The sequence below is a fragment of the Mustelus asterias genome, chromosome 2 (assembly GCF_964213995.1).
Source record: "Mustelus asterias chromosome 2, sMusAst1.hap1.1, whole genome shotgun sequence".
NCBI lineage: Eukaryota > Metazoa > Chordata > Chondrichthyes > Carcharhiniformes > Triakidae > Mustelus > Mustelus asterias.
Genome location: NC_135802.1, coordinates 10596396 through 10616167, shown reverse-complemented (window position 1 = coordinate 10616167; position 19772 = coordinate 10596396). Strand labels below are relative to the sequence as shown.

The 19772-nt window shown below is 47.3% G+C and overlaps 1 long non-coding RNA gene across 1 annotated transcript in view; it reads left to right on the top strand.

The window, feature by feature from the left end:
* LOC144504374 (uncharacterized) overlaps window positions 1–6208 on the top strand; it is a 58911-nt gene extending 52703 nt beyond the window's left edge. Inside the window, exons 3-4 of the long non-coding RNA XR_013499616.1 lie at window positions 4523–4574; window positions 6203–6208. This is a non-coding gene — a long non-coding RNA (uncharacterized LOC144504374). The remainder of the gene's footprint in view (window positions 1–4522; window positions 4575–6202) is intronic.
* Window positions 6209–19772: the final 13564 nt, after the last annotated feature.

The window sequence follows — 19772 nt, the reverse complement described above, 5'->3', positions numbered from 1 at the left end:
ATCCCCACACATCTCCCTTAAACTTTCCCCCTCTCACCTTTAACTTGTGCCCCCTTGTAATTGTCACTTCCACCCATGGAAAAAGCCTCTGACTATCCACCCTGTCTATGCCTCTCATAATTTCAGGGCTCCCCTCAGCCTCTGTCTTTCCAGTGAAATCCTAGTTTATTCAACTTTCCTCACAGTCAATACCCACGAGACCTTTTCTATCTGTACCCTCTGACAATACCCTGGCACCATTATCTTCCTGCCATCCACAAACTTACTAATCAGACCACCTACATTTTCCTCCAGATCATTTATATATACTAGTTTTTGTACGAGTCTGCCATGTGGAACCTTGTCATATGCCTTTCTAAAGTCCATATAAACTACATCCACAGCCCTTCCTTCATCAATGATCTTTGTCACCTCTTCAAAAAACTCAAGTTGGTGAGACATGACCTTCCCCACACAAAACCACACTGCCTGTCACGAACTAGTCCATTTTCTCCAAATGTGCATACATCCTGTCCCTCAGTATCTTCTCCAAAAGCTTCCCCACCATTGACGTCAGGCTTACCGGCCTATAATTTCCTGAATTATCCCTGGAACATAAAATCCTGGCCCATAAATACTCTTTTTTTTCTACCTTGAACTCAGAAAGCCTATTAGTGAAAATTAAGGTAATATATTGCCATTTAATCATCATCATAGAATCATAGAAACCCTACAGTGCAGAAGGAAGCCATTCGGCCCATCGAGTCTGCACCGGCAACAAGTCCACCCCACCCTATCCCCACAAATCCACACATTTACCCTGCTAATCCCTCTGACCTACACATCCCCTACACTAAGGGGCAATTTAGCATGGCAAATCAACCTAACCCGCACATCTTTGAACTATGGGAGGAAAGCGGAGCACCCGGAGGAAACCCACGCAGATGCAGGGAGAATGTACAAACTCTACATAGACAGTGACCCAAGCCAGGAATTGAACCCAGGTCCCTGGAGCTGTGAGGCAGCAGTACTAAGCGCCGTGCCACTGCACCACCCATATTCTCTTTTTTTTTTGCTTCTGTATAACTTTACTTCTCTTAAGAAATATAAATAAGTAGCCTTTAGCCTGACCTGCACATCAGCCAGTGTGATGGCCACTTTTGATTTAGAGAGGTAATGAAAGAGTGTTGGCATCCTGTACTATTTCCAATGGAAAGCAAAAAAGGTCAGTTACCTCTAGTGAACCAGGTTCCAAACGGCAGATGAGACCAAAGCGGAAACGCATACAATTATCCTCAAAGGTTATTTCTGGAAGAATCTGGAAGGAAACCATACACAGGACCTGATTTTAACTCTGAATGGGTTTTGAGTGAGTTTGAGTGAAGACCCAGAATCTTCCTTCATTAATTTCCAATGACTTGTCTAAGAATTGATCTTTGCCTATTTTAGCTGGACTGGACTTTCTCATTTATTTTTCTGCAGTGTTAAATTCAACTGGTTGCCTCAATATTAATGTCATAGAAATGAAGCCAGGCAGGTTTCCATGGTAATCCAAAGGCAGTCAGAACTGAGCTTTGTCAGCGCTAATGCTGCCAATTTAAGCCGGTTTGTGCAGCTCTAAAGCAATAAGTGACTCCAGCGTTGTCAAACAGATGAAATAACCAATCGTTAATGGGCATCCTAGGAGCATCTGACTTAGGAGCAGGAGTAGGATGGCATGGTGGCACAGTGGTTAGCACTACTACCTCACAGCGCCAGGGGCCCGGGTTCAATTCCTAGCATGGGTCACTGTCGATGTGGAGTTTGCACATTCTCCCGGCATCTGCGTGGGTTTCCTCCTGGTGCTCCAGTTTCCTCCCACAGTCCAAAAGACTGTGGGAAGAAAGTTAGGTGCATTGGCCATGCTAAATTCTGCCTCAGTGTACCCAAACAGGCGCCGGAGTGTGGCAACTGGGGGATTTTCACAGTAACTTCATTGCAGTGTGAATGTAAGCGTTATTTGTGACAATAATAAATAAACTTTAAAAACTTTAAACTTTTAGGCCATTCGGTTCTTCGAGCCTGCTCCACCATTCAACTAAGATTGACTTCACTGGAAAGATGGAAGCTGAGGGGAGACCTGATAGAGGTCTACAGAATGATGAGAGGCAGAGACAGGATGGATGGTCAGAGGTTTTTTCCCAGGGTGGAAGTGTCAATTACAAGGGGGCACAGGCTCAAGGTGAGAGGGGGAAAGTTTAAGGGAGATGTGCGGGGGAGGTTTTTCACGCAGAGAGTGGTGGGTGCCTGGAACGCGCTGCCAGAGGAGGTGGTGGAAGCAGACACATTAGCAACATTTAAGAGGCATCTGGATGAATGCTCGGGTACATGAATAGGGAGGGAATAGAGGGATACGGACCGAGTAAGGGCAGAACGTTTTGTTTAGTTTGGTTAGGGCATCATGATCGGCACAGGCTTGGAGGGCCGAAGGGCCTGTTCCTGTGTGTACCTCTGTTTGTTCTTTATTCAGTAAGATCATGTCTGATCATCTGCCCCAGCTCCACTTTCCCGGACTATCCCCTTATCCCTTCATCCCATTAATATACAAATCTCTGACTTCAACTTGCTCAACAACTGAGCGCCCAGCACACTCTGGGATGGAGAATTCCAAAGTTTCCCAACCACTTGAGTGAAGAAATTTCTCCTAATTTCAGTGCTAAATTGCCGACCCCTTATCCTGAGATCCTGCCCCCTGTGTTCTGGACACTCCAACCAGGGAAACATCAGCCTCCTGTAAAACCCTTTATGAACTTTATATGCTTCAATGAGATTGCCATGTATTCTTCCCAGCTCAAGGGAGTAGGTCCATTCTACTTCATCTCCTCATAGGATAACCTCCTTCTTCCAGGAAAATATCATTCTAAGCTTCAGTACTCCGTCTGAGGTAAATACATCTTTCTTTAGCAAGGAAACCACAATTGGACAAGGCAGGCCAAGTGTGGTTTCTATATAATTGGAGCAATTCTCCTTTACTCTCATATTCCAATCTCTTCGTGAAGGCTAACCGAGTACTGTGTACAATCCTGGGCACCACACTCTAGGAGCCAGATTATTCCAGCCCTTCCCGCCAGTGGGATCTTCCAGTCCCGCCGGTGGCGACTCCTCCCCTCACCACAGTAGATTCCCCGGTGGCGGAATGAGCAAGCCACACCAAAGGCCACAGACATTGACAGGACGGGACACTGGCGAGCCGTCTCCGCCAATGGAAATATGCCGGAGGGGGTGGAATGTTGCCCTGGGAATGAAGCAAAGGCTCCAGAGAAGGTGCAGAGGAGACCCACCAGAAGGGGACTAAGGTCTTCCTTACTCCATGTCGATGGCTAGTTATTCTGGGGTTAACTGAACAATGAAAGATATGTTTGTCTAAAATTTATTTCTGAAGAAACATTCAATGGTGCTCACCATTATTAATTTGGAAAATCATCCAGCACCTTGCCGGGAGGAAGAGAAATATCCCAGGCAGAACAAAGAACAGTACAGCACAGGAAACAGGCCCTTCGGCCCTCCAAACCTGTGCCGCTCCTTGGTCCAACTAGGCCAATCGTTTGTATCCCTCCATTCCCAGGCTGGATTTCTGCTGTTCCATCATTCATCTTGCAATGACAGCATCCAGCCATGGGTTTAAAGATATTGCTGCACATGCGTATCACTTGCGATTAAACTCACAAAGTCAGGGCTATATTTAATGTGTAAGTTTTTTTTTATTCATCCATGGGACATGGGCGTCGCTGGCTGGGCCAGCATTTATTGCCCATCCCTAGTTGCCCTTGGAGGGCAGTTGAGAGTCAACCACATTGCTGTGGTTCTGGAGTCACATGTAGGCCGGACCGGGTAGGGACGGCAGATTTCCTTCCCTAAAGAACATTAGTGAACCAGATGGGTTTTTCCGACAATCGACAATGGTTTCATGGTCATCAGTAGATTCTTAATTCCAGATTTTTTTTATTGAATTCAAATTCCACCATCTGCCGTGGCGGGATTTAGCTGAGTTTCTGGATGAATAGTCTAGTGATAATACCACTAGGCCATCGCCTGCCCTAAAGTGTCGTTTATTTAAAAGGAACTCTATGTCCTGCAATGCTGTTTGATCTCTGGCTCAATTTAAATTGTGAAGTCTCATTCCTACAGGTAATAAATTGTTGGGAACAACACATAAAATGTTAAAGTTACTAATTTCTCATTTTTGTTCTTGTTTCTGTCTCCATTTTTTCTCTCTCCCTCTCTCTCAATCCAATTTTTCTTTCCCTCTAGTTCTTCTTATACCTGATTGGAATCTAACTTGCCCACCTTCTCCTCATCTCAATCCTTAAATTTCATTCGTTAAGGAATTACGCTGCTGGTCCCATCATTCATGAAGTTCCCACATGCCCTGTCATCCTCATTATCAGCCCTCACTTCCAGAAATTTGCCGTGGAACAGGTTTTTGAGCCGAATCTGAGGGAAAGAGTGTAAATTGTGCGGCACTGCATGGATGCCTCATCTCTGTGTTCCTGTTTGTCCACAGATCTAAAGGGGAGACCCAAGTTAAAGGCCTCTGTGATGGACAGTTCAACAGGGCAAACCTCTATCCACACAGACTTAAAACAAGGAGAAGAAGAACTCTCTCTGAAGAAAGGTTTATATTAGAATAATTTAACCCCCCCCCCCCATTATCACGACATTTTTTGCACCACTCTGCAAATTCACTTCAGATTTGAACATCCATACATCTTTCTACATCAATGCAAATTGGCGTGGACTTGAGGCCCTGCTTTTTCCCTATGCTGTCCATTGCACACTGGTGGTACAGTGGTTAGCACTGCTGCCTCACAGCACTAGGGACCCGGGTTCGATTCCCGGCTTGGATCACTGTCTGTGTGAAGTTTGTGCGTTCCGATTCTGGGCGGAGGAGGCTCACAGAATTCTCCGCTGGCCTCGAGCGGGATCTTACGAGCCTCGGGTGGGCGAGGCGGTAAAATTCCGGCACTCATGTCTGCGTGGGTTTCCTCCGGGTGCTCCGGTTTCCTCCCACAGTCCGAAAGACATGCTGGTTAGGTGCATTGGCCGTGCTAAATTCCCCCTCAGTGTACCCGAACAGGCGACGGAGTGTGGCGACGGGGGGATTTTCACAGTAACTTCATTGCAGTGTTAATGTAAGCCTACTTGTGACAATAATAAATAAACTTTAAAACCTTTTTCAGGGCGTTGAACACTCGTGAAGTTTTGTTTGCGATTCTATCCTCTCCCTGTGAAGTCACAGCAGTAGGAAGTGGCTCCTGCTCCACCGGTGGAGTTTTGATAATTGGCACGGCGACCGTTACCATAACTATTCCGGCACTCAGGAGAAGAGTCACCAAGATTTCCATCTTGACCCTCCTGGCTTCCAGCTGCCGTCACTGCCTGATGCACTGGCCCAAATAGAATAACATTCATTATTGATTATACAGGTTAATTATTACAGATTGTAGTTGCACTGGGCCCACTCTATTTTTCTGCAGTGTCAGTTATCTGCAGGACTCACCAGAGATCAGTGTTGTCCTTGAGGACTGCAGTCGTCACTGTTTATTTAATTTTTTAGTGTGCGCAATCATCACCAAGCTAGGTAGCAGCTTCCACAGTGGCTGAGTGGAGCTTTCCGGGTCCTGTGCTGAATTTTATCAGGGTGTCAGTACTCAGTTTCAGTGAAGCTCAGCGCAAACTGGAGGAACAGCGTCTCATCTTCCGGCTAGATACGCTACAGCCTTCCAGTCTCAACATCGAATTCACAGAACCCCTACAATGCAGAAGGAGGCCATTCGGCCCATCAAGTCTGCGCCGACCACAATCCCCTCCCGGCCCTATCCCCATAACCCCATGCATTTACCCTCGCTAGTCCCCCTGACACTAAGGGGCAATTTAGCATGGCCAATCCGCCTAACCTGCATATCTTTGGATTGTGGGAGAAAGCCGGAGCACCCGGAGAAAACCCACGCAGACACGGGGAGTATATGCAGACTCCGCACAGACAGTGACCCAAGCCGGGAATCGAACCAGGATCCCCGGCGCTGTGAGGCAGCAGTGCCCTAAACATTGTGCCACTGTTATTCATTAGAATGTGATCTCACAAAGCATCCAATAATTTGGATATAATTCACACAAATCTACCTGAACTCCAAAAATTCTGGGCCATTTTAAGTTCTCTTTGCTCTCCTGTTCCTCTTACCAGAATTAAATGAGGTCTCTGGATTCATAGAACCATAGAATCCCTACAGTGCAGAAGGACATTCATTATTGATTATACAGGCCCATCGAGTCTGCACCGACCACAATCCCACCCAGGCTATCCCCATAACCCCACATCTTTACCCTGCTAATTCCCCTGACACTGGGGTCAATTTAGCATGGCCAATCAACCTAACCCGCACATCTTTGGACTGTGGGAGGAAACCCACGCAGACACGGGGAGAATGTGCAGACTCCACACAGACAGTGACCCAAGCCGGGAATTGAACTGGGTTCCTGGTGCTGTGAAGCAGCAGTGCTTCACTGTGGCATCATGTTGCCCCAGAGTTGAGTTTCATATTTGACTCAATGGAAAAACATTCATAGTTTATGTATAAACTATTTTTTTTATTCGTTCAATGTATGAGTGTCGCTACTTCCCCATTCTTAATTGCCCTTGAACTGAGTGGCTTGTTAGGCCATTACAGAGGGCATTTAAGAGTCAACTGCATTGCTGTGGGGTCTGGAGTCACATGTAGGCCAGACTGGGTAAGCATGGCGGATTTCCTTCCCTAAAGGGACATTAAGTGAACGAGATGGGTTTTTTACAACAATGGTTTCATTAGACTTTTAATTCCAGATTTTTATTGAATTCAAATTTCATCATCTGCCATGGTGGGATTTGAACCTTGGTCCCCAGAGCGTTACGCTGGTTACTATTCCAGCGACAATACCACTATGCCACCGTCAATTGGCTTCAATCTTTTGGGAAACAACTGATTTACTCAGAACTTGTGATACATTAGAAACACAAGTAAACCGCTTGGTGAGATGCACTGTGGGAACTCACCAAGGTTCCTTCGACAGCACCTTCCAAACCCAAGACTATTTAGAAAGACAAGGGCAGCACACACCTGGGAACACCACCACCTGCAAACTCCCCTCCAAGTCACTCACCATCCTGACTTGGAAATATGTTGACCTTTCCTTCTCTGTCGCCGGGTCAAAATCCTGGAACTCAGTTCCTAACAGCACTGTGGGTGTATCTACACCTCAGGGGACTGCAGCGATTCAAGAAGGCAGCTCACCGCCACCTTCTCAAGGGGCAATTAGGGATGGGCAATAAATGCTGCCCACACCCTGTGAATTAATTGAAAAAAATAGTCAGGCATGTGGCAAATGGAATTTAAGGCAAAGCGGTGTAAAATGATTCATTTGCAAAAAGGCAGAGTACGGGCAATATAAAATTGTGTATATACAATTTAAATAAAGCGCAAGAACAGTGGGAAGTTCACACATTATTATTTACATAATGGGCAAGATAACTTGAAAAGGCTGTTAACAGGATGCTGGGTTTTATGAATAGAGCTATCAACTATACAAGCAAACAAATTATGCTAAACCTTCGTAAATCAATTCTGATCCCAGCTGGAGGCTTCTGAGGAGAACACTCGGGGACAGTGTCAAAGCTTTAGAGAGGATGCAGAGGAGGTTTACGAGAATAGTACCAGTTTATGAAGAGGCTGGAGAAGCCAGTACATTCTCCTCAGAGAATAGAAGATTGAAGGGAGATTAGTGTTCAAAAACCACAGCAAGAAGTCGCACCACACCAGGTTAAAAGTCCAACGGGTTTATTGAATCACGGGCATTCAGAACGCTGCTCCTTCGTCAGGTGAGTGGAGGTTAGTTCACAAACATGGCAAATATAGGCAAATATATAGGTAAAGACACAATAACGAGATAATTACAGATTGGAATGTGAAGAATGGTTGGAATGCGAGTCTTTACAGGTAATCAGGTCTTTACAAGAAGACTTGTCAGACTCCTATTTATTGACTACAGCTCAGCCTTTAACACCATTATTTCCACAAAACTCATCTCCAAACTCCGTGGTCTGGGCCTCGGCACCTCCCTCAGTGACTGGATCCTGAACTTCCCAACCCACAGACCACAATCAGTAAGGTCAGCCAACAACAGCTCCTCCACGATCATCCTCAACACCAGTGCCCCACAAGGCTGTGTTCTCAGCCCCCTACTATACTCCTTATACACCAATGACTCTCCAATTCGATTTTCAGGTTTGCTGATGACACCACCATAATGGGTTGGATCTCAAACAATGACGAGACAGAGTACAGGAATGAGATAGAGAATCTGGTGAACTGGTGCGATGACAATGATCTCTCCCTCAATGTCAACAAAATGATGGAGATTGTCATCGACTTCAGGAAGCGTAGAGGAGAACATGCCCCTGTCTACATCAATGGTGATGAAGTGAAATGGGTGAGAGCTTCAAGCTTTTAGGTGTCCAGATAGAATCATAGAATCATAGAAACCCTGCGGCACAGAAAGAGGCCATTCGACCCATCGAGTCTGCAACGACCACAATCCCACCTAGGCCCTATCCCCATATCCCTACACATTTACCCGCTAATCCCTCTAACCTACGCATCTCAGGACACTAAGGGGCAATTTTAGCATGGCCAATCAACCTAACCCGCACATCTTTGGACTGTGGGAGGAAACCGGAGCACCCGGAGGAAACCCACGCAGACACGAGGAGTAACGGCAGAGGTGCTTAATGAGTATTTTGCCTCGGTTTTCACAGAGGAGAAGGACATGGGTGGGTGTACTGTGGGCTTGCAGTGGACTGAAAAGATTGAATATGTGGACTTTAACAAAGAGGTTGTGCTGGAATCTTTGAATGGCATCAAGATAGATAAGTCGCCGGGTCCGGATGGGATGTACCCCAGGTTACTGTGCGAGATGAGGGAAGAGATTGCAGAGCCTCTGGCGATGATCTTTGCGTCGTCGATGGAGACGGGAGAGGTGCCGGAGGATTGGAGGATTGCGGATGTGGTTCCTATTTTCAAGAAGGGGAATAGGGATAGCCCAGGAAATTACCGACCGGTGAGTCTAACCTCAGTGGTTGGTAAGCTGATGGAGAAGATCCTGAGGGACAAGATTAATGAGCATTTAGAGAGGTTTAGTATGCTCAGGAATACTCAGCATGGCTTTGTCAAGGGCAGATCATGTCTTACGAGCCTGGTGGAGTTCTTCGAAAATGTGACTAAACACATTGATGAAGGGAAAGTGGTAGATGTGGTTTATATGGATCTTAGCAAGGCGTTCGATAAGGTCCCCCATGCAAGGCTTCTAGAAAAAGTGAGAGGGCATGGGATCCTAGGGGCTGCTGCCCTGTGGATCCGGAACTGGCTTGCCCAAAGGAGGCAGAGAGTGGGTATAGATGGGTCTTTTTCTAAATGGGGGTTGGTCACCAGTGGTGTGCCCCAGGGATCTGTTCTGGGACCCTTGCTGTTTGTCATTTTCATAAATGACCTGGATGAGGAAGTGGAGGGATGGGTTGGTAAGTTTGCCGACGACACGAAGGTTGGTGGGGTTGTGGATAGTCTGGAGGGATGTCAGAAGTTACAGAGGGACATAGATAGGATGCAAGACTGGGCGGAGAAGTGGCAGATGGACTTCAACCCAGATAAATGCGTAGTGGTCCATTTTGGCAGGTCGAATGGGATGAAGGAGTACAATATAAAGGGAAAGACTCTTAGCACTGTGGAGGATCAGAAGGACCTTAGGGTCCGGGTCCATAGGATTCTAAAATCAGCCCCGCAGGTGGAGGAGGTGGTTAAGGAGGCGTATGGTGTGCTGGCCTTTATCAATCGAGGGATTGAGTTTAGGAGTCCGGGGATAATGATGCAGCTATATAAGACCCTCGTCAGACCCCACTTGGAGTACTGTGCTCAGTTCTGGTCGCCTCATTACAGGAAGGATGTGGAAAAGATTGAAAGGGTGCGTGCAGAGGCAATTTACAAGGATGTTGCCTGGATTGAGTGGCATGCCTTATGAGGATAGGCTGAGGGAGCTCGGTCTTTTCTCCTTGGAGAGACGTAGGATGAGAGGAGACCTAATAGAGGTATAGAAGATGTTGAGAGGCATAGATCGGGTGGACTCTCAAAGGCTTTTTCCCAGGGTGGAAATGGCTGCTACGAGAGGACACAGGTTTAGGGTGCTGGGGGGTAGGTACAGGGGAAATGTTAGGGGGAAGTTTTTCACACAGAAGGTGGTGAGCGAGTGGAATCGGCTGCCGTCAGTGGTGGTGGAGGCAAACTCAATAGGGTCTTTTAAGAGACTCCTGGATGAGTACATGGGACTTAATAGGATGGAGGGTTATAGGTAAGCCTAAAAGGTAGGGATATGTTCGGCACAACTTGTAGGGCTGAAGGGCCTGTTTTGTGCTGTAGTTTTCTATGTTTCTATGTTTCTAATGTGCAAACTCCACACAGACAGTGACCCAAGCCGGGAATCGAACCCAGGTCCCTGGAGCTGTGAAGCAGCAGTGTTAACCACTGTGCTACCGAGCCGCCCGCAACCTGTCCTGGTCCCTCCATGCCGACACTGTAGTTAAGAAAGCCCATCAATGCCTCTACTTTCTCAGGAGACGAAGGAAATTTGGCATGTCAGCTACGTCTCTCACCAACTTTTACAGATGCACCATAGAAAGCATTCTTTCTGGTTGTATCACAGCTTGGTATGGTTCCTGCTCTGCGCAAGACCGCAAGGAACTACAAAGGTTCGTGAACGAAGTCCAGTCCATCTCACAAACCAGCCTCCCATCCATTGACTCTGTCTACACTTCCCACTGCCTCGGGAAAGCAGGACCCCACGCACCCTGGACATTCTCTCTTCCACCTTCTTCCATCAGGAAAAAGATACAAAAATCTGAGGTCAAGCACCAACCGACTCAAGAACAGCTTCTTCTCTGCTGCTGTTAGGCTTTTAAATGGGGCCACCTTATATTAAACAATCCTTCTCTACACCCTAACTATGACCGAAACATTATATTCTGCACCTTCTCCTTTCCTTCTCTATGAACAGTATGCTTTGTCTATATAGCTCGCAAGAAACAATACTTTTCACTGTAGGCTAATACATGTGACAATAATAAATCAAATCAAGTCAAAATCAGGGATGTTCTGCTGAGGCTTTATAAGGCTCTGGTCAGACCATATTTGGAATATTGTCAACAATTTTGGGCCAGTATCTAAGGAAGGATGTGTTTGCCCTGGAGGATCCAGAGAAGGTTCACGAGAATGATCCCAGGAATGAAAAGCTTGATGTATGAGAAGTGTTTGAGGACTCTGGGTCTGTACTCGATGGAGTTTAGAAGGATGACGGTGGGGGAATCTCATTGAAACTTACAGAATACTGAAAGGCCTGGATAGAGTGGACATGAGGAAGATGTTTCCATTAATAGGAGAGACTAGGATTCGAGGGCACAGCTTCAGAGTAAAGGGATGACCCTTTAGAACCGAGATGTGGAGGAATTTCTTCCAGCCAGAGGGCGGTGAATCTGTGGAATTCATTGCCACAGAAGGTTGTGGAGGTCTGGTCATTGAGTGTATGTAAGAAAGAGACAGATAGGTTCTTGATTGGTAAAGGATCAAAAGTTACAGGGAAAAGGTAAGGGAATGGAGTTGAGAAACACATTAGACATGATTGAATGGCGGAGCAGACTCGATGGGCATGCCCTCCCCAATTCCGGGGGCAAGCGAGGCTCGGAGAACGGCGTTCTCTGTTGGCCTCAGGCAGGATCATACGAACCTTGGGCGGACGTGCCAGTAAAATTCCACCCACTGTGTCTGTTCCCTTTCTAGCAGGTAATAAAAGCTTAAAAGATTTGAGTACTCATCGTGCATTGTCTGGTTAATCCTCAACGCCAATCTATTCAGAGTTAAATTTGAATTGTTCAAAGGAAACATTTGTGAAGATGCAATGGAAACCAGTCGGATTAAATTATTACAATTGAATTTGTCAATTTGTACAGACAGTACTTCACATTATAGTCAGAATGAGCTTGGTCTCTGAGTTGCTCGGGCAACATGTATTTTCCTTGTCAATTAAGCCTAAATGGATTCATCTTGCATTATTTAATTTTTATGATTGATCGAGTTGCCTTGTTATTGTTGCAACACAGGAAACTAGACTGTGTCAGCTGTGACTCACCTCCGAGTAAGTTGATTGTCCCATTTCAGAAACGATAGCGTCAGTGCAGTTCTGTGGGAGTGTTGCACTGTCCCTCCGACAGCACAGTGCTCCTGAGTGCCTACGTTGCACGTCTTATACAATATCAAAATGGCAGTGATCAGCGGGTTAAAGCAAAATGCTGCAGACGCTGGAAATCTGAGGCAAAAATGGAAAGTTCTGGAAATTCTCAGCAGAATGGTGTTAATATCCAGGTCAGAAACTCCAGGGTATTTTATGAAGTTAGCCTAAACCATAGGATTTGCAATTTGAATTTGGCTAGGGTAAGCATGAGATGTTTCACTTCAGGTTGTGATTCAAACGACCCACTAGGGAGCTTTTATCAAACGAAGTTTATTTGAGAATAGAGTTAACATGTATAGAAAGAAAATTAGCAATAACTTGTACCAATTACAAACAAGAAAATAAATAACCATGATATTGTTTAAACCTTAACAACTAAATGCACTGTTCCAAACAAGCAAACCTCCCTATAAACACACACCCATCCCAGGCTTAGCACAGAAAACAAGGATGCTCGCGTGGTTTTGCGGCTCAGCGATACCTGCTGTGAATTAGTCCTTTGGATAGAGAATTGAAAGTCTGGCTTCTCTTTTCTGGAAATCCCAGCACCTCGAAGTTTGATTTGATTTATTATCGTCACATGTATACAGTGAAAAGTATTGTTTCTTGTGCACTTTACAGACAAAACATGCCATTAAGATACAAAAGTCTGAAGTCATGTTACCAACGGACTCAGGAACAGCTTCTTCCCTGCTGCCGTCAGACTTTTGAATGGACCTACCTCGCATTAAGTCGATCTTTCTCTGCACCCTAGCTATGACTGTAACACTACATTCTGCACTCTCTCCTTTCCTTCTCTATGAATGGTATGCCTTGTCTGAATTTCTTCAGCCAGAGGGTGGTGACTCTGTGGAACTCATTGCCACAGGGGGGCTGTGGAGGCCAGGTCTCTGGCTTTAAGACAGAGAAAGATACATTCTTGATCAATAAAGGGATCAAGGGTTATAGGAAGAAGGCAGGAGAGTGGGGATGAGAATCATATCAGCCATGATTGATTGGCAGAGCAGACTTGATGGACCGAATGGCCTAGTCTGCTCCTATATCTTATGGTGTAAATCAAATCAAATCCGAATTGGCTTCCCTTCCTCTTGTTCTTATACGCTGCACAGTCTCATCTTTAAGATGTCAAAGTGTGATACAGATTGATGGACAAGCTGTCGTCATGCTGAGCGATCGTTAGCAAGCTCCTCCTAGTCAATAATGCCACGCCTCAAGGAGAGCTTCCAATTGTCTTTGAAGCATTTTCTTTGTCCTCCCCTGGAATGTTTGAGAGTTGAGAGAGCAGGACCTGGCAGAGATCAGTTATCAGCCTTCTGGACACAACATCCAGTCCTTCTAAGTTGATTTTGCCTGAATGTCTGTGGGTGGACCTGACTTGAATAAAGAGGTTGAATAAACTGGGATTGTTCTCCCTGGAAAGACGGAGGCTGAGGGGCGACCTGATAGAAGTTTATAAAATTATGAGAGGTATAGATAAGGTGAACAGTTGGAAGCTTTTTCCCAGGTTAGAAATGACAATGACAAGGGGGCACAAGTTCAAGATAAGGGGGGAAAGGTTCAGTGGAGATGTGCGGGGGAAGTTTTTTACACAGAGGGTGGTGGGGGCCTGGAATGCACTGCCAAGTGAGGTGGTTGAGGCAGACACGTTAGCAACAGTTAAAACCTATCTGGATAGACACATGAACAGATGGGGAATAGAGGGATACAAAATCCTATCTAGATAGGACAACGTGATCGGCGCAGGCTTGGTGGACCAAAGGGTCTATTCCTGTGCTGTACTGTTCTCTATTGACTTCAAGAAGGCTGTTCTGGTACAGAGGCAGAGAAATGAAGAGGAGAGATAGAACACAAGAAAAGGTCTGAATTAGGGTAGAGGGCAGGAAAGACTAAACAGCAAAATAAATGATAGTGCCAAGGCAAAAGCAGATGGTGATGTGACAATTTTTTCCTTTATTTATTCTTGAGACATTGGCATCGCTGGCTGGGCCAGCATTTATTGCCCATCCATAATTGCTCTTGAAATGGTGAGTCACCTTCTCAAACTGCTGTGGTAAAGAGAAAAACCAGAATGGGTTAGAGGAGATGTAAGTGATGGCTTAAAAACATCATAGAATCCTTACAGTGGAAAAGAAGGCCACTCAGCCCATTGCGTCTGCACTGACCACAATCCTACCCATCCCCTATCCCCGTAGTACCACGTATTAACCCTGCTAGTCCCCCTGACACTAAGTGGCAATTTGGCGTGGCCAATCCACCTGGCCCATGCATCTTTGGACTGTGGGAGGAAGCCGGAGCACCCGGAGGAAACTCACGCAGACACGGGGAGAACGTGCAGACTCCGCACAGACAGTGACCCAAGCCGGGAATCGAACCCGGGTCCCTGATGCTGTGAGGCAGCAGTGCTAACCACTGTGTCACCGTGCCACTCAACAGCATTACTAGTGCCCATCGTTCGACAAAAATGGAAGCAGTAGTTATGATCTGGAGCTGTTGCAATCAATAACTGAAGATGAAAGAGCATCAACCTGAAACAGTAAACTTTTTAAATGTTTATTTATGAGTCACAAGTGAGGCTTACATTAACACTGCAATGAAGCTACTGTGAAAATCCCCTAGTCGCCACACTCCGGCGCCTGTTCAGGTCAATGCACCCTAACCAGCACGTCTTTCAGACTGTGGGAGGAAACCGGAGCACCCGGAGGAAACCCAGGCAGACACGGTGAGAACGTGCAGACTCCACACAGACAGTGACCCAAGCCGGGAATCGAACCCGGGGGTCCCTGGCACTGTGAGGCAGCAGTGCTAACCAGTGTACCACGTCTCTCTCCACTGAAGCTGCCTGCCCTGCTGTGTAGTTCCAGCATTCTTTGTTTTTATTTCAGATTCCCAGCAATGCAGAATTCTGCTTTGGCATTACTGAAATCAATGTTGAGTCCAGAAGATTGTCAAGTGTCTAATTGATGAGGAGCTGTTCCTCAAGCTGTGATTAATGATCACTCGCTGATACTGAGTTAATTTGACATGACTTTAAGTGCCTTTGTAACATTTGTCAATAATATCCATCTAATTACCTTGAATAATTTTATTATTAAGATGCTTCTAATTACGTTATCCTAATTTACGAATGAAGCAATGTAAATTCATGATTTTGTGGTCTGTTTTGTCAGGGGAGGCAATGGCCTAGGGGTATTATCGCTGGACTATTAATCCAGAAACTCAGCTGACGTTCTGGGGACCCGGGTTCGAATCCCGCCACGGCAGATGGTGGAATTTGAATTCAATAAAAAATATCTGGAATTAAGAATCTACTGCTGACCATGAAACCATTGTCGCTTGTTGGAAAAACCCAGCTGGTTCACTAATGTCCTTTAGGGAAGGAAATCTGCCATCCTTATCCGGTCTGGCCTACACGTGACTCCAGAGCCACAGCAACGTGGTTGACTCTCAATTGCCCCTCTGAAAAGGCCGAGCAAGGCACTCATGCCAGGGGCAACTAGGGATGGACAGTAAATGCTGGCCAGCCAGTGACGCCCATGTCCCACGTGTGAATAAAAAAAGGTAAGGTGAGATTAACTCATTTGTCCAAGTTGTTCCCTCGCCCTCATCGATTATAGCCCCTCACACTCTGGCAGTTTTCTCCGGCACTGCAGCTCGCTCGGACAACTGAAGATAGGAACATCAACGGAGGAAGATTCTTGGCCGCCGCTGCCTCCGGCATTGTCCCTCCATGTGCACCCAGGCCCTATCCCCACAACCTCGCTCATTTAGCATGGCCAATCCACCTAACCTGTACATCTTTCAGTCTGTGGGAGGAAACCCACGCAGACACGGGGAGAACGTGAAAACTCCACACAGTGATCCAAGCCTGTGCCGCTCCTTGGTCCAACTAGACCAATCGTTTGTATCCCTCCATTCCCGGGCTGCTCATGTGACTATCCAGGTAAGTCGTAAACGATGTCAGCGTGCCTGCCTCCACCACCCTACTTGGCAGCGCATTCCAGGCCCCCACCACCCTCTGTGTAAAAAAACATCCCTCTAATATCTGAGTTATACTTCGCCCCTCTCACCTTGAGCCCGTGACCCCTCGTGAACGTCACTTCTGATCTGGGAAAAAGCTTCCCACCGTTCACCCTATCTATCCCCTTCATAATCTTGTACACCTCTATTAGATCTCCCCTCATTCTCCGTCTTTCCAGGGAGAACAACCCCAGTTTACCCAATCTCTCCTCATAGCTAAGACCCTCCATACCAGGCAACATCCTGGTAAACCTTCTCTGCACTCTCTCTAACATCTCCACGTCCTTCTGGTAGTGTGGCGACCAGAACTGGATGTAGTATTCCAAATGTGGCCTAACCAGCGTTCTATACAGCTGCATCATCAGACTCCAGCTTTTATATTTTATACCTTGTCCTATAAAGGCAAGCATACCATATGACTTCTTCACCACCTTCTCCACCTGTGTTGCCACCTTCAAGGATTTGTGGACTTGCACACCTAGGTCCCTCTGTGTTTCTATACTCCTGATGACTCTGCCATTTATTGTATAACTCCTCCCTACATTATTTCTTCCAAAATGCATCACTTCGCATTTATCCGGATTAAACTCCATCTGCCACCTCTCCGCCCAATTTTCCAGCCTATCTATATCCTGCTGTATTGCCTGACAATGCTCTTCGCTATCCGCAAGTCCAGCCATCTTCGTGTAATCCGCAAACTTGCTGATTACACCAGTTACACCTTCTTCCAAATCATTTATATATATCACAAATAGCAGAGGTCCCAGTACAGAGCCCTGCGGAACACCACTGGTCACAGACCTCCAGCCGAAAAAAGACCCTTCGACCACTACCCTCTGTCTTCTATGGCCAAGCCAGTTCTCCACCCATCGAGCCACTTCTCCTTGTATCCCATGAGCCTTAACCTTCTTAACCAACCTGCCATGTGGGACTTTGTCAAATGCCTTACTGAAATCCATATAGACGACATCCACGGCCCTTCCTTCGTCAACCGTTTTTGTCACTTCCTCAAAAAACTCCACCAAATTTGTAAGGCACAACCTCCCTCTTACAAAACCATGCTGTCTGTCACTAATGAGATTGTTCCGTTCTAAATGCACATACATCCTGTCTCTAAGAATCCTCTCCAACAACTTCCCTACCACAGACGTCAAGCTCACGGGCCTATAATTTCCTGGGTTATCCCTGCCACCCTTCTTAAACAACGGGACCACATTCGCTATCCTCCAATCCTCAGGGACCTCACCCGTGTCCAAAGAAGCGACAAAGATTTCCGTCAGAGGCCCAGCAATTTCATCTCTCGTCTCCCTGAGCAGTCGAGGATAGATGCCATCAGGCCCTGGGGCTTTGTCAGTTTTAATGTTCCCTAAAAAACCTAACACTTCCTCTCTTGTAATGGAGATTTTCTCTAACGGGTCAACACCTCCCTCCGAGACGCTCCCGGTCAACACGCCCCTCTCCTTCGTGAATACCAATGCAAAGTATTCATTTATTTAGGATCTCCCCTATTCCCTTGGGTTCTAAGCATAAATCCCCTCCTTTGTCGAAGCCGGGTCCCAGGCACTGTGAGGCAGCAGTGTTAACCACTGTGCCGCCCATTTGCCTTTGGATGTAGCACCTGGATAGGTTGTATTTGATTTGATTTATTATCGTCACATCGAATCCCGACAGTGCAGAAGGAGGCCATTCGGCCCATCGAGTCTGTACCGACCACAATCCCACCCAGACCCTATTCCCGTAACCCCACACATTTACCCCGTTAGTCCTCCTGACACGAGGGTTAATTTAGCATGGCCAATCAACCTAACCCGCACATCTTTGGACTGTGGGAGGAAACTGGAACATCTGGAGAAAACCCATGCAGACACGGGGAGAATGTGCAGACTCCACACAGACAGTGACCCAGGCTGGGAATCGAACCCGGGGTCCCTGGCGCTGTGAGGCAGCAGTGCTAATAACTGTGCCACGCCAGGGTGCAGTGAAAAGTATTGTTTCTTGTGCGCTGTACAGACAAAGCAGAGTGTTCATTCCGTACATAGGGGAGAAGGAAAGGAGGGGGTGCAGAATATAATGTTGTAGTGACTGATTGGGTGAAGAGAAACTTCTCAATGACCCTGAGCCACAGAGCTGCTGGGGAGGGAGTTGATGCAGTCAAACCCCTCTGAAGCTCTCCAAAGCAGCACCTGCAACACCGGCGGTCCTCCAGGTTGGCGGCGCTGTGCTTGGAGGAATGGAGCTGCGCGGGGCAAGGGCCTATCGTGTTCCCCAGCACAACTCGTCGGTGTCCACCACAGTGCGCCCGATTGGGCGGTGCCGCCCCACGTGACACTCGGCCCCTGTATAAAAGCGGCTGATAGCGCGGCGCTCACTCTTTCCCCAGGGCGGCTGAGGAGGTGAGGGGGAGGGTGTGGGCCTTGGGGGGGGGGGGGGGGGTGCTGTCAGGGCACGTGGGCCTTGGGGTGCTCTCGGGCCTTGGGGTGCCGTCAGGCCACGCGGGCCGCAGGCTGAGTGTTTTCCTCCGCAGGCGGAGGGGTTTCTCCCTCACGGGGAGGCCGGGGTCGGGGCCTTGTTTCCCTCACGGGGAGGCCGGGGTCGGGGCCTTGTTCCCCCCCCCTCCCCCGCTCGCTGCCCCGGGGAGAGAGGGAGTGCGAGAGGCCGCGGGCCAGACCCCTCCTCCCCATGGCCTGGCGCCGGCTCCCAGCGCTGGGCGCCCTTACAGATTAAACATAGACGATAGGAGTAGACGGAGGCCATTCAGCCCATCGAGCCTGCTACCCCATTCATCACGATCATGGCTGATCGTCCAACTCCTAATCCTGCTTTCTCCCCATAACCTTTAATCCCATTCGCCCAAGTGCTATATCTAGCTGCCTTTTGAATACATTCAATGTTTTGGCATCAACTACTTCCTGTGGTAATGAATTCCACAGGTTCACCACTCTTTGGGTGAAGAAATGTCTCCTCACCTCCTTCCTAAATGGTCTACCCCGAATCCTCGGACTGTGACCCCTGGTTCTGGACTCCCCCACCATCGGGAACATCCTCCCTGTATCCACCCTGTCTAGTCCTGTTAGAATTTTATAAGTCTCTATGAGATCCTCCCTCATTCGTCTGAACTCCAGCGAAAATTATCCTAACCTAGTTAATCATACATTAGTCCCGGAATCAGCCTGGAAAACATCCCTCCTCAGAAAAGACGACCAAAACTGCACACAATACTCTAGGTGTGGCCTCACCAAGGCCCTGTATAATTGTAACAACAGTAAGAAATTTAACAACACCAGGTTAAAGTCCAACAGGTTTATTTGGTAGCAAAAGCCACACAAGCTTTCGGAGCTCTAAGCCCCTTCAGGTGAAGAAGGGGCTTAGAGCTCCGAAAGCTTGTGTGGCTTTTGCTACCAAATAAACCTGTTGGACTTTAACCTGGTGTTGTT